At 34.6% G+C, this 12864-nt stretch overlaps 1 non-coding gene across 1 annotated transcript; it reads left to right on the plus strand.

Annotated features, from left to right (window-relative positions):
• Window positions 1-576: 576 nt before the first annotated feature.
• LOC122744977 lies at window positions 577-682 on the plus strand. The gene has a single exon (XR_006355299.1). It is a non-coding gene; the product is annotated as a U6 spliceosomal RNA (small nuclear RNA).
• The last annotated feature ends 12182 nt before the right edge of the window (window positions 683-12864 follow it).

The following is a 12864-nucleotide window of genomic DNA, read 5'->3' on the forward strand; positions in this document are numbered from 1 at the left end:
GTGATGTTATTTCTGATCAGTATAACCGATAGTTTTATCTATAAAGATATTCAAGCATCCCATATTCCAGTACAGTTTATTGGATGAATTCTCCACAATGTTTAGGAGTTTGTACTTGTATTCTAGGGATTTTTCATGTTATTTAATAAAGATTAGGAAAGTTTGGGTACATAATGATAGTCACCTTATTTTTTTTCAAGGCACCTGGTAGATGCAAAATATTTGCTACCACAACAGAGTTTCTGCCATCCCATTGCATTCTCCCCTTCCTCCTCATAATATAGCTAACATTTATGTCATGTTTTAAGGTTTGCAAAGTGCTACATCAATATTATGTCATTATAACTTCATATCAACCCTGGGAGGTTGGTTCTATTGTTATCTATTAATAGACTCATTTTATAGAAGAGGAAACTGAGGCAAACAGAGGGTTGTATCTTGTTCAGAATCATACAACTAGTAAGTATCTGTGGATGGATTTGAACTCAGGTCTTCCTGACATCTAATGTTCTATCTACTGTGCCACCTAACTGCATAGTTACTATAAGTATTTTTATTCTTTAAGGAAAGCCTTTTGTGCTCACTTTGGCATTACATACACTAAATTGGAATAATACAGAGAAGATTAGCATGATCCCCATGCAAGGATGACATTCAAATTCATGAACCATTTCACATTTCATATATTCCATTCCACTCTATGTCTATAAAGCTTCATGGCAGTCATTTAATACTCTTTATTGACTTGAAATTGATTGTTTTTAATAATATCTACCTCATAGGCTCATTGTGAGGATAAAATGCTATATATTTAAAATGTACAGATAACCTTAAAATATGATATTATTATTGTTGTTGTTTATTAATATTGTTCTTATTGTTTTTTGTTGTTGCAGTTGCTAATAATCCTCCTTCAGACACGCCACTTTTGGTTATATTTTACAAACTGATGGTATCTATCTCTCGGGGGTCTTTATCCTGCTTTCTGAAATGAAGTCTCTTTGTTTCACAAGTAGGTTTGTGTAGGTTTCACTTTTTGAAAATTGTAAGTTCTAAGGATATTCATCAATCCTCTTCCTCATTTTTTCAGAGGAACTCTGGAATTGGCACACTCTGTGTCTCATTACCATTGGGCAGGTTTTCTTTTCGTTACTGCCTAAATCAATTTTGTTGAACATTTTACTTTGACCAAAGAAAACATCAAGACTAGTATTCTGATATATTGACTATTTAATTTCTCTAAATCTCTCCTTCCAGTTAAGCTTTGATTTCAGGATTGCAGTGAGTTTCTTAACATACATACTCTCAGTTTTCCCTTTGATATGACTTATGTTTGGTGTGTCCTGTCTGAAGTTTATTTTTAAGTATTTCTTTCACCTATTCAATTTACTTCTATACACTAAAAGCCTTTTATTTTGATTCAGCTCTGATACACATTAAGTATTTCTTACTTACAATATATGTTTCATTTTAATGTCATTGAAGAATATTTCTTTGAGATAAAATAGTTGTTTAATATACTTTTCAATGGAACTCTATAACGTGATATCATCAGTGTACATATGGACTTTTAAAATAACTCCCACACTCACTCCTTTTTAGAAGTGATGATGATGGAATTAAGGATAGACAGAATAATAGTGTGCTCAAACTATCTCACCACATTTTATATCAATTATTCTAGGCATTATTATGTTGGAGCTGTGTTTTAAATATATAACATCCTTTCATGTGAGCATCAAATACTCATTATACTTGAATTTGGCTTATATGTTTTGGGTATATGACTAAGCCATATGTGTAGAACTGAATTAAAGAATAGGATAATCAATAGAAAACTTAAATTTTACAATGTTGCTCTTTATAGCCTCTGACATTTTGGAGGGCATTTTATCCTTCTCAGCCAAGAGAATTATTTTTATATAATTGTTTACATATTTTAAACAATATAAGCTTTGTATACTTTTCATAAAGTTCTTAAAATATAATTTCATGTATTCAGAGGGGCCATACAGTGGTATTTAGGACTTTCAATTATAAATATATGATATCATCTCTTAAGAAAGATAAAATTAGACTTACATCTAAGCTTAAGTTATTGGCTCTTACTTATACTTCAAATACCTCATATTTTGAGATATTTGACCCATAATTTTGGGTTTTATCTGTAACTACTGCTTTCCAGTTTTGAAGAAAAAACGAGTTTTTGTCACCTCTTTGTCACAACTATCTTGCCATTTATTATGTTAACTGCAATCAAGAAACAGTTTTATGTTTTTGTGTTTGATTGAAATTTTGCTTTTGTCTTTTGACTATTGATGACCAGAAATATGCCACATCATTTTGTCATTGGGTTTCTTTCTTTCCTCTAATTTCTTAGCTTCTCATAGAGATTTTTTTAAGCGAGTATTAAACTATTTTGTTTTTTTACTATTTTGTCTTTTTATGGCTTTAACATTTTGCTTTTCATGTTTTATTTTATGTTAGGCTACCAGGAATTTCTGATTTCCTTTTGTTTTCTGTATTCAATTCCATTTTTCTTTTTTCAATGCCTTTAATGATATGATATTCAGTTTTTCCACAATGAATATTGAGTATATATTGATCTAGCCTTCCAATTATTTGAAAACAAAATTTTTCAGGTCTTTAATAGCTTCCCCAGTTATTTCTGACATGATATTTGATGTTTGTTCTTAAGAATAATCTTAGGTAAATCAATCTTTCCTTAGTTACTAATTGTAGTTTTTTTCATCTGTAAACTAAGCAGGTTGCATACAAGCTTATCTAGATCTCAAGATTATGATCCTATTATCCCAGAACTCCAAATTCAGCCTTTCTTCCACCATGCCATGGTAACTTCCTATGCCGTCTAAGCATCCTATGGAAAGAAAAGGGAAGGAAAAGAAAGATAAGGAAAGGAGGAAAGGAAAGGGATCAGAGGAAAGAGAGAGAGAGATGCTGATGAGAAGGAAATAGAAGAGGAAGAAAAAGAAGTAGAGAGGAAGAGGAAGGAAGAAGAAAAAGGAGGAGGAAGAAAGGAGGAAACAAAGACAAAGAAAAGAGAGAAGTCTGACAAGAAAATAAGGAAAAAAGACAGAAGGCAGTGGAAGAAAGATAAGAAGGGGGATGAAGAAAGAGAAATAATAAAAGTCTGAAACCCCTATAGGTATACAGCAGAGTTTGTGATTTGTGTTCACTTTTTAACCATTTACTATTATCCCAAGTAATCCTTGACTTCATATTTTCAAAGCATCTTGTAAGATAAGGCAATCTACATATATTTACTTGGATTAGAATGGTGTTGCAAACTTCTTTCCCACACCTATGCCTATGATTATTTGAATTGGTTGACCACAATTGGGATTGGCTTTTGTGTATTGCTTACCCTAGATGGGGGAAAAATGGGAAACCAAATTTACAATTGTTGTGTAGAAAAGAGGGTCAATAAATAATCAGAATAGAGTAAAATGAAAACTAGGTAATGTTGACATTTATAGAAAGATGTGCTAACATTGTCTTTGAACTTGTAAAATAAAATGTCAAACTTCACGTGAGGAAGTAAGAAACAACTTTGCAAATATTGGCCTCTGTGGATAATTTGTGTGTCCTGAGATGTATGAGTGAGTGTGTCATGGAGGGAGATACCTTTTGAGCTTTTATTTTTCTTACCAGATGTGTGATTTCAAGAACCTAGGGAAGTCCTGGTAAAGAAACTCTCTACCACTGCCGATTAGCAACTCAGCATCAACTCCTAGTATCAGAGTTAGAGTTTTTATAGTTACTTATGGAATAAAGATGTTATTTGTCCATTGTCATATAGCTAATATGTGTCATCTACAGAATTTGAAGTTATGTTATTCTGAATCCAGATTCATCTCTTTATCCACTATATTACACTGCCTTTTGATATAAATATTCCCTTATCATATCTTATCTTCAAGTAATACCATAACCTATTCAGAATGACATGACCATAAGGAAACCTGACTCTAGAACCAGAATTAGAAAGAATCTATACAAATTCAGGTAAAAATCAATGGCCCTATTTAATGGAATGGAAAATATATATATATATATATATATACTTCTAGTGTTTTTGCCCTGTATTCTGATTATCATTATTTTCTTTGTTGATTGATTAGTTTATATATTATCGTGATCATAGAATTTGAGTTGGAATTCACCTCAGCAATTATCTAGTATTATCCATACACAAAATAAATCCTCACCATAACTTGACAAGTTGTCATTCATCCTCTTTTGGATGATTTCAAATGATGGGAAATTCACCACCTCTTGAGGTAGGCCATCCTACTTTTGTTTTGTTTTGTTTTGTTTTGTTTGCGGGGCAATGGGGGTTAAGTGACTTGCCCAGGGTCACACAACTAGTAAGTGTCAAGTGTCTGAGGCTGGATTTGAACTCAGGTACTACTGAATCCAGGGCCAGTGCTTTATCCAGTGAGCCACCTAGCTGCCCCCCATCCTACTTTTGGACACCTTTAATGGTGAAGAATTTTTTTTCTGGCTTCAACATATATTTGACTCTTTGCAAATTCAATTTATTGATTTTGGTACTACCTCTTGGTGCCAAACAGAACTAATCCTTCTTTCAAATATTTCAAGAAAACTATTGTGTTCTCCCACCTCTTTTCTTTTCTAGGTTAGACATTTCTAGGTCTTCCAACTAAACTTTTTCATGACATGATTTTTATCATCCTGGATGTCTTTATTTGAACATTCTCTAGTCTATCAATGTCTTTTATCAATGTTGGTCCTTGATCAGAACGCAATATTCCAGATGAGGTCTGATAAGGGTGAAATACAGAAGGACTATCATCTCATTTCAGGAAGTTGGAACTCTCTTTATGCAGTCCAAGATCACATTAGCTTTCATTTTTCATATCAAACTGCATATATGTAGAGAACTTGTAATTAGCTAAAAAACCTAGATCTCTTGTCAGACCATCTGCTATCTAACTATGCCTTTCATATTCTATACTTATGAAGTCGATTATTTTATTTCTCTTCAAAACTCATATTTATTCTTTTTCAATTCCTTATATGAAATATACTAAAAGCTTTTCTAATATGTCCTTCTTTCCACATAATGACTTATGCCTACTTTCCTTTCTATGTAAAGTCTTCATGAAAGTCATCTGTACATGAATGAAATGAATCTCTATTGAAGCTTTTAGTGTATAACAAGCAGGCTTTCACAAGAGACATTCTACAATGGACCATATCTTTCCTAGTTAATAAAGAACTGAAACATATAGAGATATAAAATCCCATTTTGTATTTGGTTTACTAGAACAATGTTCCTCCCTGCATGTTTTTTTACAAAAAGATATTCCTTATCAATACTACAAAACATTCCACATTCCTTGGAAGATATAATTAATGAAATAACCCTGTTCAATAATCCTTTGATATTAAGAAAGATATCAGAGAAGACACAAAATGGGAAGATCATTTTCCACTTTGATGGAGGAAATCCAGAGCAGAATCTAGGTCAAAGAATTATTCACCATGGACTTTGGGGTCCTTCAGATGATCCTCTTTTAGGAAGACTTTGCTGATTGCCACAATATTACATAACCTGCTGGACGATAAATGGTATTACTCAAAGAAATATTACCTGTACATCCATATAGGAAATAGCAAGTAGATGCAGAATAAGTGCCTATTGTCTACATTTCTCCCTGCATTTGGATGGACATCAGATGGTTTGTCCATTAGTATATAATGTTGGTAATATACTATCTATGGATAGTAAGCATGGAAAATGAGTTGTAACCAGATTATTAATTTTTTTTTTCTTTTTGGTGAGGCAATTGGGGTTAAGTGATTTGCCCAGGGTCACATAGCTAGTAAGTGTCAAGGGTCTGAAGCCAGATTTGAACTCAGGTCCTCCTGAATCCAGGGCCAGTGTTCTATCCACTGTACCACCAGCTGCCTCTTGTAACCAGATTATAAGAAGAGGAAGATAGAAGGCTGAATTACCTTTAGGAGATTACAAAGCACTATCACTGACCCAAGCTTCACATTTTTAACATTCCACTGGCATTTCTATATGACAGAAAGGCATAGAACATATTGTTTCCCACAAATTAAGAATGAGCATTGCAATTGGCTATGGAGAACACATAGATTTGAGCAGGATCTAAAGTATCTCAAATAATGAACTATGAAAACATTATTGAAATACCTTATTAAGAAATCATATGATAAAAAGAGAAGATGGATTGGTCATGGAGTAAAAGTAAGGCCTGCCAGATAATCGACTAGAGTACTTTATAGATGCCCTGAAAATGTTAGGGGAAGACAAGTAAATCTGCTGTACATTTGATGAAATCTCTGTTTGAACATATAGCAGGCTATTGATAAAGAGTCATGTAGAATAGCCAAATGTGGATGGGTTGTGATTTGCATTTTTCCAATGAACACCTGAATTAATTATATCATATATCAATTTTTGTGAATTTCATTTTATAATTTTCAATCCAACACTCTGGCAAGTTCTTTTTAATCTTGACTGCTATCCAATGGTTTAATTGGCCCTTCCATCTTGCTTTCATTTACAAATGTTTTGAAGGTATCATTTCTATCTAAATCATTGATAAAAGCTTTAAATATCACAAAGCCAAACAAAGATCTTTGAATAACTCTACTCTATACTTCTTTTCAAGTTGACATCAAACCATTAATGACTACACTTCAATATTGGCCATTCCACAAGTTCTGGATCCATATAACTGTGTTATTCTTTAGGCCATAGTTTTCTATCTTCACAAGAATAAAATGGTACATATTATGTCCCCAAGGGTATAAGCCATTTTTTATAGTTGAATGAAATAGTCACTGAATGAAGTTCCCAGAATTTGTCTTACTGACAGATTAGGGAAATTCTATGGATTTATTTTAATATTTCGCAAGTCATTTGATAAAGTGTCTTGTTCTATTCTTGTGAAGCTGGAGAGACATGGATTAAATAATAATCAAGTAAAATATAAGCCAAAGGACTTAAAGAAAAACAGGAGGCCTAGAAGAAATGAAGTTGCAACTATTAAGTCAACAGTACTATGGGTAGGGGAGATTAAATCAAAGCCATCTGTCCCATCAAGGAACTTACATCCTACTAGTAGAATACAACATAGAACTGGTTGAAAGATTGGATTCAAAGAGTAGTGATGATTAATGTCAACTTTGTAGGTCTCCAGAGAAGTATACCAGGGATCTGTACTTGGTCCTGCATTGTTAATATTTTATTAATGACTTAAAGGCACAGATGGCATATTTATCAAATGTTTAGATAACATTAAGTAAGAAGAAATATTGAATGCACTGATTGACAGCAAAGAAACGTACATGTTATATGAGGATCAACTAAAAATTGTGAAAAGTTTAGCCTGGAGAAGTGAAGTTGGATGGGGAGGGGGATAGGTGATGAGGAAAGACAAGGAGATTGTTTTTCAAATATTTGAAGAGCTATCATGTGGAAGAGGGATTACATTTCTTTTTTTTTTTTTTTTACCTTAAAGGGTGGAATTAAATGGATTCAAGTCGAAAAGAGGCAAATTTAGATTTGAACCAAGGGGGAAAAACTTACTAACAATTAGATTTGACTTAAAGTGGAATAACATGCCATGAGTGGTAGTGTTTTTTCCTTTATTTGAGGTCTTAAGAACAGAGGCTGGATAGTCACTTGTTGGGTATCTTATAATTGGGATTCCTTTTGTGTTGGATTAAATGGTCAACAGGGTCCCTCCTAACTCTAAATTCTGTGATTTACCCAGACAAGTAAATACAAGTTAATTTGAGGAAGCTAAGAGTACTATTAAATAAGGAATCAATCCAGAAAGGCTTCTTATAGAGGGTAGAGGTGTGTGGGGGGTGGTATGTTTCTTACATGAGACAGATTACAGGAAGGCAAAGAGTGAGAGATGGTATCCTGAGTTTGGAGAAAATTCAGCTTGGCGAAATTTAGAGTTCTGTTGTTTCTGAGACGTTTTAATTTGGTTTCTATGTGATTTTCTCTCTTTTTCTTTCTTTCTTTCTTCCTGCTTAGTGAGGTAATCATAAATTTATTGAGCAAGAACTCTTTCCATATTCTTAAGCATTGCAAAAGAGATTATAATAGAAATAAAAAGGGAGGATAAACTATGTTACCTTCCTGTTTTAATTATTCCCCCTTCCACCAATTTCCCATTCTTGCTATATTCAGTTGTTTCTAGCTCCTGAGGGACTGAAAATGACATAAGTTTCCTCCAAATTTTAATTCCCCCAGGCAAAGTCTTACTGCTTCCTCTTTATTAGTATTTTTGGTCTGGTTGATATAGAAAGATGAATATGCAGCCAATATCTTGAGGAACAAGGCAAGTTGTAGAGTTGTGCTGAACAATATTACATCAATTACATGTATCTCACGACAAAGGTTTGGTTAATGTTCTCCGAGAAATCATGAAGTTGGGAAAATGTATCACCTCTGCAACTCGCTTCTCCCTTTTTTACCATCATGGTGCTCTCACTCTCCTTAAAGCACTCAGTTCATACTAAATATCTGAAAGTTTTGTTCTTTTATGGGTTGTCCACATCACGTTTCATCTTTCATTTAGATCTATCAAGTTTTATGTTTTATGATTATATGGATTTCTTGATTTTCTTTATAAGTTGACTTTTTTCTCTGTCCTTTAAGGAATATGACTTTTTGAGAAGAGAAAAAAATCTATTTAAAATAAATGCCTCATTCCAGGCTTGTGGCTCTTTCTCCCTTATATCTATTTGTTTTACACGTGGTCAGCACCATCTGGCATTGGCAATGACCAATGTGGACAGCCTGGTTCTTTTATAAATAACTCATCACAGGTTTTTTTTTTCTTTGAGTGCAATGAGGTTCATTTCTTTAAAAGGTAATAAGGAGGAAAAGAAAAAACAACAGCTAAACCAAGTTTGAGCATCCTTCCTGAGTCCTTCTTCCTCACTGGCCCTAATTTCCCATTCTTGGGCTGCCCCTTGAGCAGGGCGGTGAGAGGCTACCTGGCATTGAACCGAGTGGAATGTTCCTCTGGCAAATAGAAACCTCTCTCTGCACTCAGCAGGGGCAAGCTTCAGTTTCTTCCCCAGAAGGAACTGCAGTGGCGAGCCATAATCATCAGAGTGGTTTCATAACACTTCTACTGTTTTGGAACTAGCTGTACTTGACATCTGTGCACCTCAGGCCAACAAGAAAAGTTCCCCCTCTAGGAGCCCTGCAGATGTACTTTTTTTTACCTTTCTCTAATAATTCAGTCAGGTTTTACCAGACCAGACAAGCAGGAGATGACTTTTCCATAGCCATTTACTCATGCCAGGAAAGCTCATGGCTTGGTTACATTTCTCTCTATTGGTGCTAATTCTGTAGCTTCTGTTTTTTATTTCAACTGGATGAATTCCTTCAATGTCAGTTCTATGATCTCATTGAAATGACACTCTCCCCCAAATATGACCATTTGGATTAATTTACTCCAGCCTAAGGAATTGCAATTTGCTTTAAGAACACTCTTTTCAAGGTACCCTCATTCACTTTGCAATGTCCCCCAGGCAGAAGACATTCTATGAGAACAAGTGAACCACACAGAAAAGGTACTGGTAATCCAGCTGAATCAACCATTTTCAATCTAATCATGGCAATATGGACTTGCCCTTCAGTCACATCTGCTTGAAAAGCACTCAGCTAGATTTTACTTGAGGAACTTTACTTAAATAAAACCCAAGACAAAGGTCTCTTCTGGATTGCTATGAGGGGGCCTTAGGTTGGGATAATGGAGATGTCTAGGCATTGAGGTTTTTAGCCAACAGGAATCTTGGAAGAAAAGAAAACAGGGGGAGAGGAACAGAGCTGTTCTCAGCCATTTGAAGGGGTATTATGTGACAGAAGGATTAGAATTAGAATCAATGAGTAGAAGTTATAGAGAGGCAGATTTGGACTTAAGTGTTGAAACACTTTCAGCATCCTACAGAGTTTCTAGAAAATTAGAGTGGTCACTGGTAGCATGATGAGTCTCATAAGGTAGCATGTAACCATGAGGACTTCAGGTGGAGATTTTATGACTAATTCCTTAAGAATATTGTAGACAATATTTCAATTTTGGTACAAGTTAAACTTGATTATATATTAGGGGATTCTAAATCTAAGATTCTATGAGATACTTCTAAGATTTAAATTTAAGCATATAAAATGATGAGATTGCAGGTATACTTGTATACAGTACATATTGTTTATATTTACAAACACATTACATATTGTATACACATAAAATATCTTCATGTAGCTCTCATTCCTTTTCTCAGGATCTTTAATTAATCCCAATTTCCTCTTGCCTCAGTTCTAAACTCTGCTTGGTTTTCAAGATATTTGATAATACCTCTCTAAATTTATTTCCTACTACCCTTCAGTATAGTAGCATTGGCCTTTACCTTACAAGTTAGTCAATATGCATGTATCACATACTTATAATGTTCTAGGCACTCTGCTAAATGCTGGGGAAACAAAAAGTAACATCCTTGACCTCAAGAAGCTCATGGTATAATGAGGAGGCAAAATGTAAATATCTATGTGCATACAAGATACACACATATACATGTATGTATTTTATATGTGTGTATATGCATACATACACACATAAGTGTAATTGGAGACAATCACATAGGGAAAGCAACAGTATTAAGGAAGTCTGGCAAATGCCTCTTGAAGAAGGTGGGATTTTATCTGTAAACTAAAGAAAACCAGGGAAGCCATGAAGTACTGCTGAAGAAAAAGAAAGTTCCAGGCAAATGGATCAGTCAGTGAAAACACATGCATTAAAAAAATGGAATGAGTACAATTTTTGGCATACATCAAGAGGTCAGTGCTGTAGCATCACAGAGCATTTGCAGGGGAGTAAAGTGCAAGAAGACTGGAAAAGTAGAAAGGAGCAAGGATATAAAGTTCTTTAAAAGAAAACCAGCATTTTTATTTGATTATGGAGGTAATAGGGAATCACTGGAGTGTATTGAATAGGGGAAGCAACACGGTCAGACTTGTCCTTAAGGAATAGATTTGAGTGGAGAGAGATTTGGGGCAGGGAGAACAACTCTAAGTGATCTCCCTTAAATAGTGCTAGCATGAGGTAATAAAGACCTGCAACAATCTGGTATAAGTGACAGGAGAGAAGGGACATATTTAAGAAGGAGGAGATAGCATTGTTGGTGGAGGGGGTGGTGATGTCAGTGGTGTTAAATGAGAAGGAAAGGAGTTCAGGGTGAAGGGCCTCAATTATTTCCCATGAGTATGGGGTGATGTCTGGTGCATGGCCTGAAGAGGGAAGAGAATTTTGGAATTACTTTTTTGTCAAATGGATATAAGAATGCATTATGGATGTGTAGAAGAAATGCTTTGCTGTGGTGATGGCCCAGGTGAGATTGAGCAATATAAATTTGGTTTGGGTCCAACCGACATATCTTTGTGACTTCCTCTATAATGTGCAGCATATGAATAGGAGGGAAAGAGGATAATTGTCATGAAAATTCAGGGTTCAGATTTAGCAAGAAATTCTAGGGCTGAAAATAGACTAGAATTGAATTGATTAACCAAGGGATCAAGATTGGGAAGGAAGGAATGTGTTTCCAGAGCTGGTAATATACAAAGGGTTATGGTAAGAAATAAAAATAGATTTAAAAGTAGTAAGACATAGAGGGAGATGGGATGATGAAAGATTATGAACAAGTAAAATAATTTTTGAGTTTTTCAACATGAGAGTGGAATACATTTGAGTAATCACAAAATCCTTGTCCTTCATTCCTCTTTGAGCTCCACTCCTTTTGACTTCATGACTCATTTGACTTCTTTCTCCGCCACTCCCCAGCAGATTTCTCAAACTGAACAGGGTCCCTGAGGCCCCTTTATCTGATTGGTCAGTTTCTCATAGAACCTTCATTTTAAGGAAGGACCCAGCAGAACCATGTTTCCTCTTCTATCATTCCCTGGGCTCTATTTATGATTCTCAAGACCATTTTCACTCCACCATGCCCCAGATGCTCCCCCATTCCCATAATGACTTATAGATTACTTTTATGTGTTGTCTATTCCCATTATAAGATAAGGTCCTTGAAACCAGGGCATATCTTACTTTTTCTTCTTTTTGTATTCCCAGTGCTTAAAACCTTGTACATAGCAAATACTAAATAAATCCTTTGAAAATATATATTCTTATTTATTTCATCAAATATTTCCCAATTACATGTAAATTTTTAAGTCATTTAAAAAATGTTACCTCCCTTTCAGCCCTCCCCCTTGAGAAAGCAATTTAACATTGATTATATGTGTGAAGTCATGCAAATATATATGTCCATATTGGTCAAATTTCAAAAGAAAACAGAACAAAAAGACCACAAGAAAAATAATTTTTTTTAAAAAGTATGTTTCTATCTGCATTCAGAGTCCATCAGTTCACTTTCTGGAAGTGGACGACACTTTTCATTATGGGTCCTTTGGAATTCTCTTGGTTCATTTTATTGATTAGAGTATCCAAGTCATTCACAGCTGAACATCCTTACAATATTGCTGTTACTGTGTACAGTATCCAACTGGTTCTGTTCACTTCACTTTGCTTGAGTTCGTATAGAGCTTGCTAGGGTTATCTGAAATCATCCTGCTTATCATTTCTTATAGGACAATAGTATTCTATCACAATCATATACCACAACGTGTCTAGCCATTCCAAAGTTGGTGGGCATCCTTTTGATTCCCAATTCTTTGCCAACACAAAAGAGCTGCTATTAATATTTTTGTGTATATAGGTAATTTTTATTTTACTTTTTCTCTTTTGGATACAGATCTGTTAGTAG

The sequence above is a fragment of the Dromiciops gliroides genome, chromosome 2, assembly GCF_019393635.1.
Source record: "Dromiciops gliroides isolate mDroGli1 chromosome 2, mDroGli1.pri, whole genome shotgun sequence".
Lineage (NCBI taxonomy): Eukaryota > Metazoa > Chordata > Mammalia > Microbiotheria > Microbiotheriidae > Dromiciops > Dromiciops gliroides.